The sequence below is a fragment of the Hyla sarda genome, chromosome 12, assembly GCF_029499605.1.
Source record: "Hyla sarda isolate aHylSar1 chromosome 12, aHylSar1.hap1, whole genome shotgun sequence".
NCBI lineage: Eukaryota > Metazoa > Chordata > Amphibia > Anura > Hylidae > Hyla > Hyla sarda.
The window spans coordinates 51,594,292-51,619,514 of NC_079200.1; the positions used below are offsets into that span (position 1 = coordinate 51,594,292).

The 25,223-nt window shown below is 44.1% G+C and overlaps 1 protein-coding gene and 1 long non-coding RNA gene across 6 annotated transcripts in view; one reads left to right on the forward strand and one right to left on the reverse strand.

Annotated features, from left to right (window-relative positions):
* PKIG (cAMP-dependent protein kinase inhibitor gamma) overlaps window positions 1-25,223 on the forward strand; it is a 180,327-nt gene that overhangs the window by 142,495 nt on the left and 12,609 nt on the right. Inside the window, exon 1 of one of the 5 annotated variants that reach the window (XM_056548488.1) lies at window positions 18,765-18,784. The exons of the other annotated variants lie outside the window; for them this stretch is intronic. The gene's annotated coding sequence lies outside the window, so the exon portion shown is untranslated. Of the gene's footprint in view, window positions 1-18,764; window positions 18,785-25,223 lie in introns of those variants that run through there. 5 annotated transcript variants of the gene reach the window in all.
* LOC130296679 (uncharacterized) lies at window positions 17-24,845 on the reverse strand. Its single transcript, XR_008849256.1, has 4 exons — window positions 24,582-24,845; window positions 22,059-22,137; window positions 8,852-8,901; window positions 17-651 (listed from the first exon to the last, which is right to left on the reverse strand). It is a non-coding gene; the product is annotated as an uncharacterized LOC130296679 (long non-coding RNA).

Genomic DNA, 25,223 nt, shown 5'->3' on the forward strand with positions numbered 1-25,223 from the left:
AGTTTATGTTCTGGGTGGTATGGTGACCCCTAGTGGTCTTTTTTTTTTATAAGCCATGATTTCTATAAAAAAAGAGATAACATTTTTTTATGAAGTAGATTAAAAAGGTTAATATTTCACCATTTGATTCTGACAGTTTTTGATTCTGACAGTGCCCATTTAGAGAACATTTTCGGTGTCATCATCTATGGAGTCCTGCAAAAGTTCCTATCCTGTTCTTTAAAAATTCCAAGGTCAGGTCTGCCTCTGGCTTTGTCTCCAGTGCATTAGTTCATTTCGTAAGCAGCAATAACTTGCCATGGCTGGTTCGTCCATACTGGGTCATTCATGCTACTTTTGCAGCGCTTTTCACATCTTTTTTCTTAAGCAGTGCTTTGTCTTACGTGGATCCGCTGGTCATCCACCACTTATAAGCTTATGGTGGCCCATGGCTGTAATCCTCTCCCAGATGTCATCTCTAAATAGGAATATCTATCTCCATTTGAAACTTCCATAGCTGGCCATTTTCATTGTTCAGTTTGGCCACTGTAAACTTTAGCTCTGAGCCACCAGCAATTTTCTTCCCTACTATATTTATAACCTGTATTTCTTAGGGTGGGTTCACACTGCATTTTTCCTTTTTGGGATTTTCTTCTTTGGAATGAGGAACCCCTGTACACATTTAATAAACGGTTAACACGGCACCATCTGCTTCCAGTTAAATATACTTCCTCCAGCATATAAATCTGCAGCTGTTGCTGATATTTTAACAGAAATGAATTATAATACACACTGTACCTCCCTCAATTATAATAGTCGGTGCCCCCTCAATAAATTATAACGTACTCTTTTCCCCTCAGTTATATTACACTGTGCCACTGAGCAGTATAATATACTCATTTGTCCCCTTTTTCACACTGCCCTTATCAGATGCCTTTCTGGCCTTGGCTAGCCAGACCTGGTACGTTTAAAGGGGTACTCCGGTGCTTGGACATCTTATCCCCTATCCAAAGGATAGGGAATAAGATGCCTGATCGCGGGGGTCCCGCCGCTGGGGACCCCCGTGATCTTGCACGCCGTTAAAATCAGTCCCCGGAGCGTGTTCACTCCGGGTCTGATTACTGTCGATCACGGGGCCGGTGCGTTGTGATGTCACGGCTCCGCCCCCGTGGGATGTCACGCTCCGCCCCCTCAATGCAAGCCTATGGGAGGGGGCGTGACGGCCGTCACGCCCCCTCCCATAGACTTGCATTGAGGGGCGGGGCGTGATGTCACACAGGGCGGAGTTGTGACATCACGCTCTTTCGCTCGCGTGGTCGGGATCCGAAGCCTCCAGCATTGCCGGAAGCCGTTGCGGTGGGTGCTGCAGCCGAGATCCCGGGGGTCCCCAGCAGCGGGACCCCCGCGATCTGACATCTTATCCCTTATCCTTTGGATAGGGGATAAGATGTCTAGTGGCGGAGTACTCCTTTAAAGGGATGCATGTAGTGTTATAACATCATACTATCTGCATCTCACAGCCAATGGCTCCCTTACACCACCGCCCATTCATTTTTATATTGTGTCCTATTCAAAACTAGGAAAAAAGTTGGCGAACCAGCTGTTAACAACCGATTCGGGAAAACTATCTGAATCCTACCACTAGGTCTAAATAACACATAACAGATTTGGAGGCAGATGAGAGGGAGAGAAGGATAAGGGTTTATATATTGCTGAAGACAATGAGGGGAACTTGCGAAGACTGGCATTTATTAGTGCCAGTGTGTGATCAAGAGAGCTGGTGAAGGCATACGTTTTCGTAAATCCAGCACTGCCTACTTTTCAGCAAATTCCAAACCCTGATTCATAGAAAAATATGGGATTCTATTACACTTGAAAGCAGGTGTACAAATGTGATAAATTCTCCCAATCTGATAGGTCGTCTTTTAGGACGATCTAAACGTGACTATTTTTGTCCTCAAACAGAACAGGAGCCAATAAAGCAACAGATTTCCTGGTTAGATAACCTGTCACTGCTGTAGATTGAGCATGTGTGCAGAATGCTGATCACTGCTGTCTGAACACTTTAAGAGACTGTTATCTGTACTGGGGCCTGTCCGTTTCCCAGTCTTTGGCAGGCGCTGCTTGTGGTTAGATCATTGATTTAGATAACACTTTTCTCATGGCATTCTCTACTTGGTAATCTAAAGAAATATGCCTTTGTATAGCTCTCCAGCGCTAAGCGTATTTGTTTTGTGAGATCAGCACATTATTGGTTAAAAAAAAAATCAGATCATTATTGTACTAAATAAAGTTTCCGAAAACTAGACCTAAAATGCAAGCAGAATTTATTTTAACCCCTTAAGGACCAAGCATTTTTCTGTTTTTACACTTTCGTTTTTTCCTCCTCATCTTTTAAAAATCATAACCCTTTCAATTTTGCACCTAAAAATCCATATGAGGGCTTATTTTTTGCGCCACCAATTCTACTTTGGAATGACATCAGTCATTTTACACAAATATTTATGGCGAAACGGAAAAAAAAATCATTGTGCGACAAAATTGAAGAAAAAACACCATTTTGTAAATTTTGGGGGCTTCTGTTTCTAGGCAGTACATTTTTCGGTAAAAATTACACTTTATCTTTATTCTGTAGGTCCATACGATTAAAATGATACCCTACTTATATAGGTTTGATTTTGTCGCACTTCTGGAAAAAATCATAACTACATGCAGGAAAATTTATATATTTAAAATTGTCCTTTTCTGATCCCTATAACTTTTTTATTTTTCCACGTACAGGGTGGTTTGAGGGCAATTTTTTTGCGCCATGATCTGAAGTTTTAATTGGTACCATTTTTATTTTGATTGGACTTCTTGATCGCTTTTTATTCCTTTTTTTAAGGTATGAAAAGTGACCAAAAATACGCTATTTTGGACTTTGGAATTTTTTTGCGTGTACGCCATTGACCGTGCGGTTTAATTAATGATATATTTTTATAGTTCAGACATTTACGCACACGGCGATACCACATATGTTTATTTTTATTATGGTTACATATTTTTAATATGGAATTTGGGAAAAGGGGGGTGATTTAAACTTTTAATAAAGGGGTTAATGTGTGTGTTTTTATACTTTTTTTTTTTTTACACTTTTAGTCCCCTTAGGGGACTTTTAGGAGGAATCATTAGATTCCTCATACAGATCATTGTGGTTTCATAAAACCACAATGATCTGCGTGCTCTGTGCTCGATTGATAAATTTATCATTCAGAGAGCCGGAGCCGCCGCAGCAGGAGAGGTAAGCCCTCAGGCTACCTCAGTAGTGGATCGCTCCCCCGCGATCGTGCTGCGGGGGGGGCGATACACCCCACTGGACAACCAGGGACTGTATACAGGCACCTTTAGACGCCGCTGTCAACTTTGACAGTGGCGATCTAAAGGGTTAATAGCCGGCCGCGGCGATCGCCGCATGTCGGCTATTAACGCCGACCCCCAGCTACAGGAATCAGCTGGGGGCTGGCCGGTATGACGCGGGCTCGAGTCGGGAGCCCGCGTCATACCCCGGTAACGGCCATTGGACGAGTATAGACGTCCATGGTCGTTATCGGGTTAAATTAAAGAGTACCTGTCACCTAAACTAAACTTTGAATATATTGTTCCTTATGTAATTAGAAGACACTTTGCTATTTATTTGCTGTTAAAATTCTCAACCTTTATATGTTTTTAATGTAATTGAAAAAATGGCCACTAGGTGGCTCTGTTCTGTTCCCTGCGCAAGTCAAACAGTTAGTTTGGTCTCTTCTCAGCCTGGCAGGAGACCAAACTCATGAAGTGCGTGTGGGACATGGCGAGGCACAGGTGACGCAGGCTTCGGTGACATCGCACCTGCTGGGGAACAAACACTTTCTCGTGCCGGGAACTCACACAATGAGAGCATGGGGAAAGGTAGGATACACAGCTTTTTAAAGCTCGGAAATTTTTTTTAAGGGCAGGAGGGGTGTTAGGAGTACCGTATATACTCGAGTATAAGCCGACCCGAATATAAGCCGAGGCCCCTAATTTTACCCCAAAAATCCAGGAAAAGTTATTGACTCGACTATAAGCCTAGGGAGGGAAATACATCATCCCCCCATGTAATCATCCAGACCCCTGTCATCATCCAGACCCCCATCATCATCCCCCCCCCTTTCATCATCACCGCCTGTCAATCCCTTCATCGGTGGTCTTCAACCTGCGGACCTCCAGATGATGCAACAGCTGGAGGCACCCTGGTTGGGAAACACTGCTCTAAGCTCAAGGGAAGGGCAATCCTTCAGCCATGGTTCCCTACAGATTTCCTCCACTGGGGTTTTTCTCCTCTCCTAAGTTCTGGAGGTTGTCTGGGCATGCTGAGAGTTGCAGTTTTGCAACAGCTGGAGGCACCTTTGTTGGGAAACGCTGCTTTAACCATGTCTACCACCTGTGTCACCAGTCTCTATTTCCCCCATAGGTGATCTTTATTGCCTGTATATAGTATTAAACATCCGTCCATCACCGGCTCTGTTATAGCGTCCACACAATATGGGGGGGAATAAGTTATAGTGCCTTGTAAATACAACAAAGTCACGGCCCATACTGAAAGTATTTTACATACTGTAAGGCAGTGTCCCCCAACCTGCGGATCTCCAGCTGTTGCAAGACTACAACTCCCATCGTGACAGGGAGCAACTTTTGAGTTAGGGGCCCTCTACTTGACACACCAATCTGCGTTATGGCTTTTTACCCTTTTATACTATTATCATATCAAAGAGCTATACAGAGAAACAAGAAGAAAGCATTGGCTTATCAGCACAGGCAGGGTTAATAGAGCGAGCCTGTGATCCTTTGTTGTTTGGCTGCCGCCATGTAGTGTAAGAAAAGTGGACTGGCACTGAGGGATGATGTGAGCTGGCACGGCTACCCCTGTCTGCAGCTCCTGTAACGTGTGACTAGAAAACGTTTTGGGATTGACGCGTGAGGAGGCTTATGGGATTTCCTCCGTGCAGCTGATGTCACCAGAATTACATGTTAATAACTGTGTGTGACACAAACCTGTTTTATAACTTCATTCTCTGCTCCGGCTAACAGGTTAACCCTTAAGGGACTGTTTTTATAACGTGGGATTTTTTGGCTGTGAAACAGTTGCACCTGGCTCCCATAGTATCCAGATGTTAGAAGTACAATGGGATTGGATATCCAGCTCTGGGACGTATTCACACGTCAAAATGCAGTAGAAATATGGGCACTGTCTTATTTGACCGCATGCATCAGTCACATCTTCTCCATTCCCCAAGTTCTGTTAAAGGGGTAGACATCTTATCCCCTATCCAAAGGATAGGGGATAAGATGCCTGATCGCGGGGGTCCCGCCGCTGGGGACCTCCGTGATCTTGCACGCCGCACCCCGTTTAAAATCAGTCCCCGGAACGTGTTCGCTCCAGGTCTGATTACTGTCGATCACGGGGAGCGCCAAAGTTCCGCCCTGTGTGATGTCATGCTCTGCCCCCCTCTATGCAAGCCTATGGGAGGGGGCGTGACAGCTGTCACGCCCCCTCCCATAGGCTTGCATTGAGGGGGTCGGAGTGTGACGTCACACGGGGCGGAGACTTGACGTCACAACGCTCGGCCCCATGATGGACAGTAATCAGACCCGGAGCGAACATGCTCCGGGGACTGATTTTGAAAGGGGTGCAGCATGCAAGATCACGGGGGTCCCCAGCGGCGGGACCCCCGCGATCAGGCATCTTATCCCCTATCCTTTGGATAGGGGATAAGATGTCTAAGCTCCGGAGTACCCCTTTAAAACACATTCTTCAACATTAAAAAGCTTGTATTTGCAAGCGCCTGACAATAAAAATCACAAATGTAACTCAGACTGGTTTTGGACCTAATGGTCTTATTCTTGGTTGGAACATAAATAAGGATGTTGGGGGAGATTTATCAAAACCTATCCAGAGGAAAAGTTGCTGAGTTGCCCCTAGCAACCAATCAGATCGCTTCTTTCATTTTTAAAAAGGCCTCTGAAAAAATGTGAAAAATGAAAGAAGCGTTCAGTGCATTTGATCATAAATGGGCAACACGAGAAGGTTTGTCTGATGCAGCTCATGTATCGAGCGTGTTGGGCCACTTTGGCTTGCTTTGTTACTTTTTGTTCATTATCATCATCTTTTGGGGGAAAGTAGGCAGGCCGACATTAGGGCTGGGCGGTATACCGGCTCATACCGAATACTGAAATTTTTGGGCTGCACAATATTAATTTTCCCCATACCGCAATACCGGTTGGGCCCCTCCCCTTGGGAATTAATTATCAGCGCAGCGCTGTCCCCTGAACGAATCACATGTGACCTGCCAGCGCTGTTCTGCTCCCCCCAAATCATGTTACCCCCCAAGCGCTGTTCTGCTCCCCCCAATTAATTATCAGCTGGGCACTACTCACATATGTCACCCGCAAGCACTGCCCTCCTCCTCTTTGTTGCGGGCCACCGGCGCTGGAACTCTATACTGTACGCCAGTGATCTCCAACCTGCAGACCTCCAGCTGTTGCAAGACTACAACTCCCAGCATGCCCGGACAGCCAACGGCTGTCCGGGCATGCTGGGAGTTGTAGTTTTGCAACAGCTGGAGGTCCGCAGGTTTGAGACCACTGCTGTATGCTGTATCCCTATGCCTGGGCTGCAAAAGATAAAGAAAATAAACTTTAAACTCACCTACGTCAGCCACACGCTGGGGACGGGAACTTCGGACAGCCGTCAGCCAATCACCGGCAGCAGCGATGTCCCGCCCCTGCAGGTGATAGGCTGAGCCCACTGTCATGTAAGGAGCTCTGGCCGGCTTTTACATGACAGTGGGCTCAGCCTATCACTGGCCGGGGCGGGACATCGCTCCGGCCGGTGATAGGCTGACGGCTGTCCAACGTTCCAGTCCCAAGGAACAGTGTGAGGCCAATGTAGGTAAGTTAAAGTTTATTTTCTTTATCTTTTGCAGCCCGGGCATAGGGATACAGCGTACAGCAGTGGTCTCAAACCTGTGGACCTCCAGCTGTTGCAAAACTACAACTCCCAGCATGCCCAGACAGCCGTTGGCTGTCCGGGCATGCTGGGAGTTGTAGTTTTGCAACATCTGGAGGTCCGCAGTTTGGAGATCACTGGCGTACAGTATAGAGTTCCATCGGCAGCCCCCAACAAAGAGGAGGAGGGCAGTGCTTGCGGGTGACACATGTGAGTAGTACCCTGCTGGGCTGATAATTAATTGGGGGGGGGGGAGCAGAACAGCGCTGGCGGGTAACATGATTTGGGGGGGGGGGGGGGGGCGTGGTGGTGAAAGAAATACCGTTATATACCGTGGAACCGCCATAAGTTGCAAAAATACAGTGATACACATATTTGGTCATACCGCCCAACTCTAGCCCACATACACATTAGAGAGTCTTCTGGTTCCACAGAAATCGCCAGGGTCAGAAGACTTTTCACTACATTTTTTGGAGACTTTATACAGTGCATGATGGTTTCTTCCCATTGGTCTGTGTACTGTAACACAATCTAGCAGCCATGGACAATACACACCACCATCACTTCATCAGACCTATGTAAGCATACACGTTATAAATTGTTTCTAAGCTACTATATTACGTTTTATAAGAACATTTCTCAGTTCTGCGCGTTTTCCAGTGTCCTATTATCCTGTTGTTCCATGGAGACTTTAGTAACTGTTTTGGCAGCAGGGATGATTGGAGCTGCCAGTACCGCTGGCAATAGGATAAGCAGGGGGTAAAGGCGGGTGCGCAAAACGTCTGTACGTCTCAATGATCTTTAATAATTAGTCTTGTGGTTTAGAGAAGATGGTGTTTATAGTCCTGTAACCTCATCAGAAAAGCTATAACGCTTATGTGTATGAGCCCACCATCATTTTAACGAAGGGGATCAATCTGAAATATGTCCTGTGATCCTACATACAGTAAAAGGATTTGTGAGGACTAGAGATGAGCGAATTTACAGTAAATTCGATTCGTCACGAACTTCTCAGCTCGGCGGTTGCTGACTTTTCCTGAGTAAATTAGTTCAGCCTTCAGGTGCTCCGGTGGGCTGGAAAAGGTGGATACAGTCCTAGGAAAGAGTCTCCTAGGACTGTATCCACCTTTTCCAGCCCACCGGAGCACCTGAAAGCTGAACTCATTTATGCAGGAAAAGTCATCAACTGCCGAGCCGAGAAGTTCGTGACGAATCGAATTTACTGTAAGTTCACTCATCTCTAGTGAGGACATCTGATTTCATTGCCCTTATCTTTTAGTCAAGTGACGTGCAGCAACAAAGAGTGTCTTTTTCTCTTACTGGAGGACCCATTATGTCAGCAAAGTATTGATTTCAGTAGGCGGCTTGTATTGCTTCATTTGACCTCTGGTGGTGCTGCAGGAGGATTAAAGGGGTATTCCAGGGAAAAACTTTTTTTTTTTTATATATCAACTGGCTCCAGAAAGTTAAACAGATTTGCAAATTACTTCTATTAAAAAAATCTTAATCCTTTCAGTACTTATGAGCTTCTGAAGTTTAGGTTGTTCTTTTCTGTAGTAATCTCTGATGACACGTGTCTCGGGAACCGCCCAGTTTAGAAGAGGTTTGCTATGGGAATTCGCTTCTAAACTAGGCGGTTCCCGAGACAGGTGTCATCAGAGAGGACTTAGACAGAAAAGAACAACCCTAACTTCAGAAGCTCATAAGTACTGAAAGGATTAAGATTTTTTAATAGAAGTAATTTCCAAATCTGTTTAACTTTCTGGAGCCAGTTGATATATATAAAAAAAGTTTTTTCCTGGAATACCCCTTTAAACACTTGCTGATCACTAGACAATTTACAGATGTGTCTTTTCTTGCACTTACCTTTCTAGTTGGTTCATGATATCCCAAGATAAGCAGCACAAAATGATCAACTAGGGAAAAAAAAAATGTCATGTTACTTTATGCTCCCAACGGAGTGATAAAAAAATCTTTTATTTATTTTATATATTATTTAGTTTATTCTTGGTGGACCATTCCAACAAAAATTAATTGTTCAATGTGGACGATCCTCTTCCTGCCAAGATCTGTTCCAGCCTTTCTTCATTTAAAAAAAAAAGTTTTTTCAGGACTTTTTTTTTCTTTAGCATGGACCATCAATATTTGATTAACTCTTTCCCTGTCAGCTATCTTTGGCACATTTGTAACTCCTCATCTTTTAAGAGCCTGGGACCCCGATTGTAATTTTTACGGACACCTTTCATTTTGCCATAAAATGCGCTGCAAAACTGAAATTTTAAAAACCCTGACAATTCTGCAATGTTTTAAGAATTTATTCCATTCACTTTGCAGTAAAACGGATGTTATTTTATTCTTCAGGCCAATACGATTACAGTAATACCTTACTTACCGTATTTTTCGTCCTATAGGACGCACCGGCGTATAAGACGCACCCAATTTATAGGTGCAAAATCTAAAAAAATTTAGATTTTGAACCCAATAGTGGTCTTCAACCTGCGGACCTCCAGATGTTGCAAAACTACAACTCCCAGCATGCCCGGACAGCCGTTGGCTGTCCGGGCATGCTGGGAGTTGTAGTTTTGCAACATCTGGAGGTCCGCAGATTTAAGACCACTGCATAGGAGGTAATATTCACGTGTCCCCGCTGCTCTGGACCCGTCACCGCTGCCCTGGATGTTGCTCCATCACTGTCGCCGTCGCTCCGCAACGTCTCTGCTGCCGGCCGGGTATCCTTGCTCTTGTGATGACGAGGAAGGAGAGCGCTGGCCATACAGGGGATCCCTGAATGGAGAAGACACCGAGGAGGCAGGTAAGGTCCCTCCCGGTGTCCTGTAAGCAATAACCCGGCTATTCAGTCGGGCTGTTCGGTCCCGAACAGCCCGACTGAACAGCCGGGTTAGTGTCACTTTCCCTTCAGACGCGGCGGTCAGCTTTGATCGCCGCGTCTGAAGGGTTAATACAGGGCATCACAGCGATCGGTGATGTCCTGTATTAGCCGCGGGTCCCGGCCGTTGATGGCCGCAGGGACCGCCGCAATAGGGGTGTATTCGCCGTATAAGACGCACCGACTTTTTCCCCCCAGTTTTGGGGTAGAAAAAGTGCGTCTTATAGTTTATAATTTAAGTTTTACCTTTTTTAAACATTTAAACTAAAAAACATACACAAAAACACTTTGAATCACCATATTCTGACTAGGGATCGACCGATTATCGGTATGGCAGATAATCACGATTTTGGGCATTATCGGTATCGGTATATTACCTTGCCGATAATGCCCCGCCACCACACCGCGACCGCCACCCCCCCGACCCGCCACACCGCACCCCCGACCCACCGCACCGCGTCGCACCCCCCACCGTGATGCTAAGCGGTATACCGGTATGGATTTTTGCCCCATACGGCTATACCGGTCGGGCCCCTCCCCCACCCTCAGAGTCAATAAAAAAAATTTAACTTACCCGTAATGGGGGTAGTCCGGGCCATCCATCCTTCCTTCCTTCCTGTAGTGTCCGGGGGCGTTCCGGGTGGAGGGTGAACTGGTCCGGGCTGTCCTTCTTCTCCGGCGGTCATCTTCCCCACTCCGGGCAGGCTCCGGCCTAGTACACTGCATAGACGCCGTGACGTCAGGTGCGTCGCTGCGCACGGGCGTCACTGCGCAGCGGCGTCTATGCAGCTTACTAGGCCGGAGCCTGCCTGGAGTGGAGAAGATGACCACCGGAGAAGGACAGCCCGGACCCGTTCACTCTTCACCCGAAACGCCCCCGGACACTACAGGAAGGAAGGAAGAATGGATGGCCCGGACCACCCTGACAGGTAGGGGGAGAGAAGCGGGTGGTGGCGGCGGCCTATGGCCCTGCAAAAGCCACTGCAGATCATTGATTTAAAGCGCCCGCTTTAAATCAATGATCTGCAGCGGTGTCGCAGGGGGTTAAATAGCCGATAACTTATACCGGAATATCGGTATAAGTTATCGGCTATCGGCCCTAACCTGCACCGATTATCGGTATCGGCCCTAAAAAACCGATATCGGTCGATCCCTAATTCTGACCCCCACCCCCCTATATTTTTTTCCTACAGATCTGCATGATGGCTAGTTTTTCTTCATGGTCATTAGTTTTAATCAGTACCATTTTAGGGATCTTGCGACTTTTATGAGCTCTACCAAAGCAGGCATGGATGCCTTTGTCGTGTCCCGGTACAGAACATGGTTCTGTACAGTTCCTAAAGTCCCCTCAGGTAGAGTCCCTCAAGTACACAGGGCTCTCCTGCAGGATCCCCCTAGGTCATTATGATTCCTATTGTACATTAATTTATGTACATTTATTATAAGTATTGTACAGCGACTATTAGCTATGTACAAAGGTTATTAGGGTGTTTAAACTGTATAGGACCTTCCTAAGGTCATGTGACATTAATCACAAAAACAAAGCATTTCCGCCTGTATAAGGCGCTTTGTGGGGTGTAGTGCCCGTCATCAGGCTATAGTGTATATAGTGCCATTGTGAGGATAGGCCATCAATATGACTTAAAAAAAACTTTTAAAGACACGGGGCCAAGAGGTTTTTTTGGGAGCACTGATAAGTTCAGGGCATTATTCTGTAGAGGTTTTTTTCTGTGACCCTTTCTTTAAGGTCTGTCCTGCACCCACATTGGAATAATAAATGTCACTTTTATAAGCAGCTTTTCCTGAACATGTGACAGGGGACCAGACATTATTTCATCCTTGCACAGATGATTCACAGTGACTACAGGCTGGTGCGGCCCATCAGAAAACAAACCATTTTCAGCTTTTGCTTCCTTGTTCACATTGACTGATGGACAATTAGACCATCAGGAAACTGACAAAAAGTTCTGTCCCCAAGAATCACAACTATTTGTATGACGTATACATGACGGCACAACACATCAGCATCGCTGCCTCATTCATAAAGGGGTTTATATAGGAGTCATCTGCTTCACCACAGGACTGCTAAGTGTTCAGGGAGTTCCAGTGTCTATTGAATCATCATATATTTTTTTACTATTATTAATTCTATTCAATTATTTAGTCTAAAAGGTAACCCTGGTTACTTCTTAGCATTTTGTAGTTCCAATGCATATAATGTAAACATGAAGCAACTTTGCAAATGGTCTTAATAAAAGATCTGCTACAGCTCCTGTACAGACCCATGTGTTTCCATGGTTACAGACTACAAACATTGTGTAGTCTGATCTTGCAGTCATGTCAGTGTTAGATGCATTGAAGCATTAAAGAGGATGTCCACAACTAGAAAAAACTAGCGTCATTCGTTAGTTAGACCCCTCTGGATCATAAATTTATCCCCTATTCTGTTAAAAGTTGTAGTTTCCCCATCAGTTGGAGAGCAAAAGGCACTTACACCTAGGCTAAGTTCACACTAATGCTGCGGGCTCCACCGGAAAATTCTTAGTTACTATGACTGCATGGACACGGGATGTGACCATTGATGGCCATGCAGTCTGCACTGCACTTTGCTGAAAGAATGAACATGTTCATTCTTTAGAGGGTATGGTGCACTGAAATTTCCAAGTAGAATTTCTGAGCGGAATTCACCTTGAAAATTCCACAGTGTACCCTTATATGTGGCATAAAATTCAGATGTGGTGATTCCTATTATGTGGTTGAGGCATATAGTGAATGTAAAAATTATTTGATCCCCTGCTGATCTTGATTGATTCAGCAATAGACGCACTCAGATCACAAAATTTTTTTTTTTTTTTTTTACTGTAAATTTTTATTGAAAGTTTTAAAATATATAAATCGGGCAAGATAACAAGCAGTCATAGCAATATGGGCCATGCCCACAAAATAACAGAAAGGTATACCCTGAAGGCTTGCAACAGGCAGCTAAGGCGTATCTGATAATGTAATGGTTAAAGACACAGTGCGATATGAGAGAACAATAATCATCAAAGGGCAACACCAACACGAGTAAGGGGGTGGGAAGGAAGAACACTGAGGGACCACATATACATACACAAATGAGACAAAAGACACGGGGCCAAGGGGAAAAGGAAAAAGAAGAAAAGAGAAGAAAGTAGAAAGGGAAGGGAGCCCGACAGGTCAAGGTGGCTGTCGATCAGAGAAGCAGTCCCAAGGTTCCCAAACCAAGAGAAAGGAAGGAATAGAGTTATTCAACAAGGCCGTAAGGTACTCCAGGGAACGAATCTCCCGGATACGGGCCAGTAGGTCAGACTCAGAGGGTGGGAGAGTTTGTTTCCAACATTTAGCTATGAGTGTTTTGGCGGCCAAGGCAAGATGCATGAAATTTTTAAACAGCTTTTTGGATAGAGTGGGATTGGAGTGATGAAGAAGGTATATTCGGGGGTCTAGAGGGACTGAGACACCCAGGGAGCCAGAGACCAATCTTTGCACCAACTTCCAATAGTCACCTATAAGAGGACAGGACCAGAAAATATGGAAGACTGTACCCAACAAAACTCTCTTAACTTTTTATGTAGAAGGTAGTAGAAAATAAATACTTCAATAACATACGGTATATTGTATTCACTAAACATGCGCAGATCACAGTCCTTTTATGGAGTAGCTGTAGGGCAGTTTTCCATGTTCACTCCAATAGGAGCCTTTCACTTGTTTCACCTCTGCTTTATCTCCGCGTTCACATCAGAGTGAGAACTTACTGTGTGAGCAACAACGACGTTTCAGGAGCTTCCGCCCCCTTTGTCAAGTCTAATCAGATTTGTAAATTACTCTTATTTAACTTCTTAAGGACGTAGGGCGTACATGTACGCCCTACGCCCGGTCCCGGTGTTTAAAATGGGGTCACACCGTGACCCCGAATCACACCGGGTCGGTCCCGGCTGCTATTCATAGCCGCGTCCCTGGGCTAACAGCACGCGGCACCGATCGTTGTGTCCCGTGCTATTGACCCTTCAGACGCGGCGATCAATGCTGATCGCCGCATCTGAAAATGAAAGTAAACGCTTCCCGACAGCTTCCCGATCAGCTAGGACGCAAGCGGACGTCTCCTTACCTGACTCCGCCGCGTCTGATCGGGGTTTGATTGCTCCAAGCCTGAGCTACAGGCTTGAGCAATTGAGCCCCTATCTCGCTGATCCATGCAAAGCTATGGCTTTGCAGGGATCAGCATAAGAGATCAGTGTGTGCAGTGCTATAGCTCCCTAAAGTGAAAAAAAAAAAAGTTAACAAAGGTCATTTAACCCCTTCCCTAATAAAAGTTTGAATCACCCCCCTTTTCCCATAAAAAAAAACTGCGTTAATAAAAATAAACGTGGTATCGCCGCGTGCGGAAATGTCCGAACTATAAAAATATATCATTAATTAAATGGTGTACGCGCAAAAAATTCCAAAGTCTAACGTAGCGTATTTTTGGTCACTTTTTATATCATGAAAAAATGAATAAAAAGCGATCAAAAAGTCCGATCAATACAAAAATGGTACCGATAAAAACTTCAGAACAAGGCGCAAAAAATGAGTCTTCATACCGGACCGTATGCGGAAAAATAAAGTGATAGGGGTTAGAAGATGAGAATTTTTTACATATTAATTTTCCTGCATGTAGTTATGATTTTTTTCCTAAGTATGACAATATCCAACCTATATAAGTAGGGTATCATTTTAACCGTATGGACCTACAGAATAAAGAGAAGGTGTTATTGATTTTTTTTCCATTTCGCCGTGGATTTTTGGGTAAAATGATTGTCACTGCAAAGTATAATTGGTGGCGGAAAAAAGAAGCCATAATATGGAATTTTATGTGCAAAATTGAAAGCGTTATGATTTTTAGAAAGTGATGAGGAAAAAATGAAAATGCAAAAACGGAAAAACCCTGCGTCCTTAAGAGGTTAAAGTACTTCCAGTACTTATCAGCTGCTATATGCTCCAGAGGAAGTTGTATTGTTCTTTTCTGTCTGACCACAGTGCTCTCTGCTGTCTATGTCAGGGACTGTCCAGAGCAGGAAAGGTTTGCTATGGGGATTTGTTCCTGCTCTGGACAGTTCCTGACATGGATAAGTACTGGAAGGGTTAATATTTTTAAATAGAAGCAATTTGCAAATCTGTTTAACTTTTTGGCACCAGTTGATTTGAAAATAATAGTTTTTCACTGGAATACCCCTTTAAGCTATTTATGACAATCTCACTTATTTGGGGTTGGCAAAATGTCCTCTTTAGGGGCCAGGCTATTGAGTATTTTGTTGCTAATCTTGTATTTGTTTTATTGTTTGCACAAGTATCCAGCCGTTCTGACATGTGACATTCCTCACTTCATGATATATATTGCTTGTCTGTGCTGCATCCACATAGTACACATTCCTCTTAAGCCTCTAGATAACAAATACTTGGCATAAAATCATATCCCAGCGACACAGAGCACTCTACAGGAATGCATTCTTCATCTGAACAGTGAACTGATGCTTGGTCCTACCCCACACAAACTCCACAATGTCTTGGCCATATTGTTATTTATAGGACACAGCTTGCAGTTTTCTTTCCGGCCACTAGATGTCAGCACCTCAGACTACCCTCTACAGCTTGCTTTGAAGTCGGGGTGCTTCCATCGTCATAACAAGGCGGAGAATTCTTATGATAGGTGTGACAGAGCTGGTACCGCCGAAGGTTAAATACACAGGTTACATATTAATTGAACTATGTTTGAATCATTTTATTACGTCTGAGGATTTATTATCCGAAGATCAGTTAAAGCTTATTTACACTTGTCGGTAACTTTTTCAGGATAAACTGGTGTGTGTGTGTACATAAAGAATAGTACTATTTCTGGCTATATAGAACTGTCTATACATTTTAACCAGTTTCCCCTCTCTTAAAGGAGTACTTCTGTGTAATAAAACTTATCCTCTATCCAAAGGATAGGGGAAAAGTTTTAGATCAGGGGGGTCCGACTGCTGGGACCCCCTGCAATTTCTTGTTTGGCACGCCAGCAATCCCCAGGAAGGGGGCGTTCCAACCCCCGCAGGAAGCTGTGGCCAACACGCCCCCTCCATGTTCCTTTAGGATAGGGAGCGTGTCAGCCTCCGCTTCGTGCGGGGTCGACACGCCCCCTTTCCTGAGACTGCAGGGGTGCCATGCAGGAGATCGAGGGGGTCCCAGAGGTTGGACCCCCGTGATCGAAAAATTATCCCCTATACTTTGGATAGGGGATAGGTTTTATTGCACTGGAGTACTCCTTTTTAAGGCTCCATCTCTAATTTTTAGTTGTCCGTGAGCTAGTTAGTGGGTGGAGGCTAGCTCCTATGATGCCTCCTATACACTGTCCACACAAATAAACACTCGGGGTGAAATATAAGGGATATTCACACAGGTACTTATTTTAACCTCTTAAGGACCCATGACGTACGCGTACGTCATGAGTCCGCTCCCGATCTATAACACGGGGCCCCGCATCATAGCGGGTAGGGCCCGGCCTCTAACAACGGCCGGGACCCATGGCTAATAGCGAGCGGCATTGATCACCCTTACTCATCATGCATTCACTTCCTCCCTGAGTCTGCTGTGCTAGGTCTCTTCATCCAATCACTGCAGGCTGCTCTGTAACCCCTCTTCTCTGTTTTTAGACATGAATCTGATAGGACAGGAGTAAGCACAGAGGAGTGCTAGTTCCGCCATCACTTCCAGGACTTTGTCCCAGCCTGTGCTTCAGCTAGGACAACTACAGAGAGCTGATCGGTCTCCAGACAAACTTAGGCAGTGAATGATGAATTTAGGAGAAAGGGGGATCAGGGTAGTAGCTCGATAAGTGAAGAGAGACATTTTTCTCTAACACATATTACCAATTTTCTTATATTCTCTTGTACTAATAAGCTATACAGTTTGTGTGGTGCCTATTTAAAGGAAGGAGGCTTTGTCACTATTGTACAGGCAGCTGGGCATGTTATGGAAACGGGCACTGGTGCCATGACATTTGAAGTCTGCCTTGTATCATTTTGGTGTCTTTAGGATTTGCTGTGGGAGGGCGTCTTCTTGTAATTATGGATTTTTCTGTGTAATTATGCTGTTCCCTTATTGTCCTCCTCCTTCATTGGTTTCCAGTCTGTACAAACAGCAGAATAACATTATTGACTCATATCTTAAATCTAGCTGTGCTTTTGGCCACGAGGACCTTTTACATGGTTGGTCCTTTTATTTTAAGGCGTTGTGGTATGTTTTCAGATTCGTTCCTCTCACTGCATCATAGAGCTACATGTTCACATCTAAAGCCTTGTCAACTACATTGCTGCTGCAACATAGGCAGCACCAAGGGGACTAAAATCCGGTTGTCTGAGATTAGAAAATGTCATTTGTCCACTATTGCATTCTTTTGATTGGTGCTGATCTGCAATACAGGGCAAAAGTATAGTAAAGAGGCAAAAAATACACTACGCACAATAGGATTAAACCTGAAAGACACAGGTGGCACTTTGCTGGTAGGGGGTTCTCACTCACCTTGGGAGGTTGTAAAGATGCCAGGCACAACACTAGACCGCAGCTTAGAGAGTTATCCTACTGGACATTAAAAGGGTACTCCGGTGGAAAACTTTTATTTTTTTCTAAATCAACTGGTGGCAGAAAGTTAAACAGAATTGTAAATTACTTCTATTAAAAAATCTCAAACCTTCCAGTACTTATTAGCTGCTGAACACTTCAGATGAAATTCTTTTATTTTTGGAACACAAAGCTCTCTGCTGACATCACAATCACAGTGCTCTCTGCTGACATCTCTGTCCATTTTAGGAACTGTCCAGAGCAGCATATGTTTACTATGGGGATTTTCTCCTACTCTGGACAGTTCTTAAAATGGACAGAGATGTCAGCAGAGAGCACTATGCTCATGATGTCAGCAGAGAGCTCTGTGTTCTAAAAAGAAAATAATTTCCTCTGTAGTATTCAGCAGCTAATAAGTACTGGAAGGATTAAGATGTTTTAATAGAAGTAATTTACAAATCTGTTTAACTTTCTGGCACCAGTTGATTTAAAAAAAATAATAACGTTTTTCACCAGAGTACCCCTTTAAGGGCTGTATAGTCGCTGCAGCATTAGACTAGGCATGAAAAGCAGAATGAGGTTAGGAAATCCTACACATCGAGGAAGTGCTGCTTACAATCCAGTAGTAGAAGTAACTTTATGAAGACATGTTTGAGAGATAAATGCTCTCTTCCTCAGGTAAGGCCCTAAGGGTATGAGCATAGGTCTCCCAAAGGTAGGGTCACAGGTAGCATATACGTTGCGTATGTTCTGCAGCTGATTTTGCTACCCATACGCAGGGTTAAGGTCACGTGTGGTTCTACCCTAAAACGTGTAAAGCGTAGTATAAGGAATTAGGGGCATCACATCACTGTTTATGTAGGGGAGCAAGGACTCCTTTTAAAATGACACGAGTCCCTGCTTTCTATGTAGTTTATGTGGTGCTCTATGCTAAGGTGCCATGAAAACAATACTGAGCTTGATGCATGCGCTGTTTGGCTCCTGCTAAGTGAATACTTGCTGTGTTAGATGCAAACCTTCTTAGAACAGTAAAGCAATGATGCGTTGCTGCTTAATAAATGGACTAGAGGACTAGAATGCGAGAGCATTTCTTCCACCAGAGCTTGTAGAATGAGTGACGTGATTCTGCGCGTCCCGAAGGTAGATATGCAGTCTGCCTCTAGTGGCTGCAGGAAGAAGATGGCTGCAGCTTAGAAGCATGAGATGGTGGGGTTTCTTCAAGGGGAAAACAACTTTTAGAGTCAGCCCTATCTTCAGGGGAAGCTACCTCCAGACTGACATGGAAAAAAAGTTGCGAGTATTATCATCAATAACAGGTAACCTCAAACGCCTCGCCAAAGAGAAGCAGATGACATAAATGTTTGACCTATTATAGCGGCTAATTTTAAGTGGACAATTTTATATGTCCCAGTGTATGTATATATATATATATATATATATATATATATATATATATATATATAATCTGTGTGTGTGTATATATAGCCCACGGAGGAGAAAGGGTACCCCTACCCCTGCTTTATAGAATGCTTGGAAGTGTATTTCAATAGTGATGTCAGCGAGAGAGGAAGTTTGTAATTTCTCCAAACATACTATTCATTTGAAGTCAGTATAGAAAGAAAGATGCAATACAGGATTTTCAGTAAAGGAATGTAGCCTTTTTGTAAAAAATATATATATAAATGAAGATTTGCTTCTCATTTGGACTTGCACATACACACATTTCCAAGATGACGTAAATACAACAGCATCTGATGCTCGGATGGAAACTGGAGCCATCTGTTTTTGTAACACAAGGGTCGTGTTATGCAAAAATATTTCTCTAAATCCCCAGTTCTCCTTCTGTACGCTGCCGAGGCCTTTTAAAGTAAATGCGCTTTCCCAGCCCCACATAATTTGAATATTTGTAAAGCGGAGGAGGTTACGGTCGGGTTAATTTGCCTGTTGTTATGGATATTGACCCATTAGGGAAATTCTAAATATAGAACAGCTGCTATATAGGGAGGATGCAGTAGTATGGCTGCTACGGTCATTTCTTGTAGGCGGGAGCGGAATGGTAATGAGGAACGGATTTGGAAGGAGAGGAGTATTTGCTTGCAAAGAATAAATGCAATTTCCTCTGGTGACTGATGAAGGGGACCTCAGGACGGTTTATGGTCACTGTTAACCACTTCACGCTGGTTTTTTGTATGGTCTTTTATCACAGATTTATAATAGTCCTACACTAGGGCCCCATTCACACGGATTTTGTCTCCTATATAAAATGTGTGCAAAAAAATAAATAAAATAGCATGTCACCTATTGATGTGTTTCCACACAGATTGTGTTTATTAGGATCCGGATTATCCCCCATGTGTAGGCCTAATCTACAGCACATGTTTTAGATTTCTCCTGCGGATGCCATGTATTTTTTATTTTTATGATTTATAATCTGCTGTTTAAACACACCCTTAGGCCTCGTATTATGTGCCAAAATCCTCACCATTGCATTGCATAACCCATAGTCTTCAATAAAATATGTGCACTACTGTCAACTGCTGGCATATTTCAAATGAGTATGTGGGAATACGTGACCGTGTGACATGTCAAAAAGCTATGATGCCGATTAGCCCTATTGCATTGGGGTAATATTTGCCCAAATCCGCAACAAAATACATGGTAAAAAAAAGTGAAAATGCACAGCAGAAATTAGATTACCCTTGGATTTCTGTCATGTATTTCACAGTGTATTTTTCAGAGGGAAAAAAATATACCATGTGGACCTAAATATATTTTATGTAGCAATTTAAAGGAGATGTTCTTGATTGACAAGCTGTGGTTGACTACTCTCTTCCCCTACAGGGCAGGTGCGGTATTACATTTGGTGAGTGGCCAAAAAAATGTGAAAATAAATAACATGCATGCCCTATCAGTGGGATCTTGCCCATAGCAACTTGCACAGCGACAGTTTTATTGGTTGCTATGGGTAACCTCACTGTTACCTAGTATTAGTAATCTATATATTAATGGTTCCTCTGCTACTGTATATTTACAATTCCTTGCATGCTGAGGTTATCACTTGTCTATACTGAGAGAAGGCTTCTAGCAGGGAATGTTTAGTCGGCTTACTGCGTCCTCGAAGGATCACGCTTACTTTGATTCAAGGACATTTTTCATTAAAAAGTAAAGATGAAATTGGGAAAGCAAAAAGTTTAATAAATTGTAAGCTACAGCTAGAAAATAAACATGAGCAATTATTCCAGAGAGAACGTCAGGAATTATTTGATTTTCTTCCATCTTACAAGGATTTCATGGAAAAAAATGGAGATGGAGCTTAAAACTTTGCATCCCCACTGTAAAGTTTGGCATTGCGCTCTTCCCCCAATGATCACATGCCATTCGCTACATAATTGTGGTAGATCCCAAGATTAAAACTCATCCCCTATTTACAGTATAGGGGATACCTAGCCAGTGACGTTGCTAGGGTTGGTGTCACCCGGTGCGGTAGAAAATGGTGTCACCCCCATACCTACCCCCCCCCTCAGTAAGTTATTAGCCTGTTGTGACAGACATCACTGTTGTAGCGCATTGTGAGAAATTCCAGTATAATAATCAGATATACCAGTTGCCACAGAATGGGAAAGTGTTAAAGAAGTTTTCACCATTTAAATATACAGCTCCCAGATTTACTTAAAGGGGTACTCCACTGGAAAACATTTACTTTTATATCAACTGGTGCCAGAAAGTTAAACAGATTTTTAAATTACTTCTATTTAAAATCAGTACTTATAAGCTATTGTATTCTCCACAGGAAGTTGTGTGGTTCTTTCCAGTCCGTCCACAGTGCTCTGTCTGTCCATGTTAGGAACTGTCCAGAGCAGGATAGGTTTGCAATGGGGATTTGCTCCTACTATGGACAGTTCTTGACATGGACAGAGGTATCAGCACAGAGCACTGTGGTCAGACAGAAAAGAAATTAAAAAAGAAAATAACTTCCTGTGAATCACTTATACAGCAGCTAATAAGTACTGGAAGGATTAAGATTTTTAAGTAGAAGTAATTTATAAATCTGTTTAACTTTGTAGCACCAGTTGATTAAAAATTTTTTTTCCAGTAGAGTACCCCTTTATGCAGTGGTAAGGTTATGCTGGGAGTTGTAGTTTCACTCACCATAACTGTAGAACTGACAAGTGACTACAGCTCTGATAGGACACAGAGAGGAGAATGTACAATGATATCAGTGACTACAGGTGACGTCTTCTCTATTGTGAGGAGAATACACAATGATATCAGTGACTACAGGTGACGTCTTCCCTATAGTGAGGAGAATACACAATGATATCAGTGACTACAGGTGACGTCTTCTCTATAGTGAGGAGAATACACAATGATATCAGTGACTACAGGTGACGTCTTCTCTATAGTGAGGAGAATACACAATGATATCAGTGATTACAGGTGACGTCTTCTCTATAGAGAGGAGAATGTACAATGATATCAGTGACTACAGGTGACGTCTTCTCTATAGTGAGGAGAATACACAATGATATCAGTGATTACAGGTGACGTCTTCTCTATAGTCTTTGCTTATCTAATTCAGATGGTACATACCGCCTGGTCCAGCTAAAACTTCGCTCTGCAGAATGTGACGCCCAGATGACTCCTCACTATGTCAGCGCATTCTCATCCTCTATATGAAAACAAGTATTATTATAAACCTGCCAGACACTGTATCCTCTAAATATAATCCTACTATACACTATACTCTTTGATTATAAACCTTCCATACACCGTACCCACTGAATATAATACTACCACACATCTGTACATTCTGAATATAATACCAACACATACTGCACACTCTGAATATAAATCTGCCACATACTGTACCCTCTGAATATAAATCTGCCACATACTGTACCCTCTGAATATAAATCTGGTGGTGTTGCTAGTGGATGATGGGGGTGCTAGTACTGGGGTGGTGTTGCTGGAGGATGATAAGGGTGCTACTGGCCATCCCCCCTGGAAGTATCACCCCCCATCATCCATCGGCAGGATCATCCTCCTGGTAGGAGCACCCCCATCATCCACCATCAGGATCTGCTGATGGAGGTGCTGCTGCTGGGGGGGGGGGGTTTGCTGGTGGATGATGAGGGTGCTACTGCCAGGGGGGGAGCATTAGGTAGGCAGCAGTTCTCCCACTTAAGGTAGGTATCAGTTCCCCCACATTAGGAAGGTAGCAGTTTCCCCACATTAGGTAGCATAGATTCCCCACATTTGGTACCAGTTACCCCACATTAGGTAGTAATTTCCCCACATTAGGTAGCACAGATTCCACACATTAGGTAGCAGTTTCCCCACATTAAGTTAACACAGATTCCCCACATAAGGTAGCAGTTTTCCCACATTATGTAGCAGCTTTCGCACATTAGGTAGCAGTTTTCCAACATTAGGTAGCAGTTCCCCCACATTAGGTAGCAGTTTCCCCACATTAGGTAGCAATTTCCCCCACATTAGGTAGCATAGATTCCCCACATTTGGTAGTAGTTTCCCCCATTAGGCCGCAGGTTCCCTTGCATGTTCCCCACAATAGGTCAAAGTCTCCCCACATTAGATCGCTGGTTCAAACAAACCCCCCCTCCCCCCACACAAAAAAAACACATACACACACAACACAGAGACACAGACAGATAGAGAGAGCGACACACACACAGTCAGAGAGACACACACTCACAGACAGAGAGACACACACACACAGTCACACGCAGTCACACACAGACAGAGCCACACACAGACAGAGATAGCGACAGACACACACACAAGCACACACAGACAGAGAGACACACACACAGTCACACACACAGACAGTCACACACACACACAGAGGCACACACAGTCACACACACACACACACACACAGAGGCACACAAACAGAGATAGAGTGAGACACTCACTCATTCACTCACCCATACAGCGCAGCGCTCCTTCTCTCTGGGTGCTCTGCGAGTGACGTCACGTCCTCCTGCGCGGCCCTGCGGATGCACGTCATGTCGGCGCAACAGAAGACGTGGGGGCGCAGGCCGGTTCACTGTGCAGGTGACGGGGGGGGGGGGGGGGATGGTCCTACTAGTACGGAGTCTGCGCAACTGAGGACCGGGGGCGTACCTAGTGTCACCCGGTGTCATCAGGATGGTGTCACCCGGTGCAGGACGCACCCCGGTCGCAACGCCACTGTACCTAGCTGATTGGTAGAGGTCTGACTGCTGGGAACACCTGAAGCCCACCACCAATGCCCCTGCCCCCTGCCAATCACGAGAGCAATGAAGCAGCAGCACACATGCCCCCCCCGCCACTTTGTTCACAGTCTATGGGACTTTCAAACAAACACCATTCACAAACACAGCTATGTATTCCTGTGAATAGGAATAACTTTTAACCTTTGTATAACCCCTGTAAGCACTAGGGACTGTATAAATTTATGGTTTCCAACTTGTGGATTTGTGGCTGTTGTGACACTACTCCCAGCATGGACCGCCTTATGTGTCTCCATGGTTACAGACGAGAAACAAATCCTGTGTAGTCTGATCCCAAAGTTCCTCCCCTCAGGGGCTCTTTTTTTGTTTGAACAACATATGATTGGTTAAACTTCACACCGTTTGTAGTATGTAAAAAGACACATAGATCTGCATAGAAGCTTTAGACACAAAAATGTTTGTTTTGTATTATCAAAATTATTTGCTTCATACTGTACTTGATATACATATATTAACATACCATTTAAGTGGGTATTTCCCCTAAATATAAAGTTGGTTGCCATGGATATATATGATATATAATCTATCATTGTATATTATTAATTGACTTGGAGACATTACTAAAAAAATATATATAGAAGTGCCATATGGCATAAGAAGAGGGAATGCCTGCTCCAGACTGCATGGAACAACCCTTCTTCCCCATAAAACACCCCTTAGGCCCTCCCATTCTCCATAACAATAATGGCAAACACTTGTTACTTCTTAAGTGGGCTGGGTGGTGGTCACAGCTCTTTTATTAATATAACACTATAAGTGCAACTCTTAAACATATCAACACTGCATGGCAGTAACCAACATAACAATCACTCCAGTTTACCTGCTCTTCGGCCGAAGTGGCATTCCGGCCGCCGGGTCCCCGACTGGCATGACTGCCAATGGCCCTTTTCCTCCAGGTCGTAGTCTCTCCACGCCAGCTGTGACTTGAAAGAATCTGCAACGAAAATAAGCAATCAAGACAACACTAAAGAAAAGAAGCCCAAAATGGGATATCCATGTACAATATATTTATAATTTTATATTTTTTTATAAAACGGGGGTAACAAAAACCCAACGTGCCGAACAACTGGACACGAGGGAGCAATGAAACAGAAATACAAGGCAAACTAAAGGGAGGGAGGGCGGGAACTTCGCTCAAGCTCTGGTAATGTAAAAGGAGGAGCATAGACAAGGGGGGCCCTAATATAGCCTGTGGGCTTCACTATCTCTCACCCTCCTCCCCTGATGTGTGGGAGGGCACCCAACCCCGAGGGCTCCACTTAACCCTACATGTCCCTGCAGTCAGGGTTACCTATGCCTATACTTCCAGGTAACCTGCATGCTGCTAGTGCCATCATTGTGAAGCCAGTGGTATAATCTAGTGTCACATATAATGGTAATTCTGTCGTATTGATCACCTCTACGCTGGAAGCGGGTAAAGCAGTCAGCTGTGCCGGCACGATGAATAGACGGCTTGCAGTAA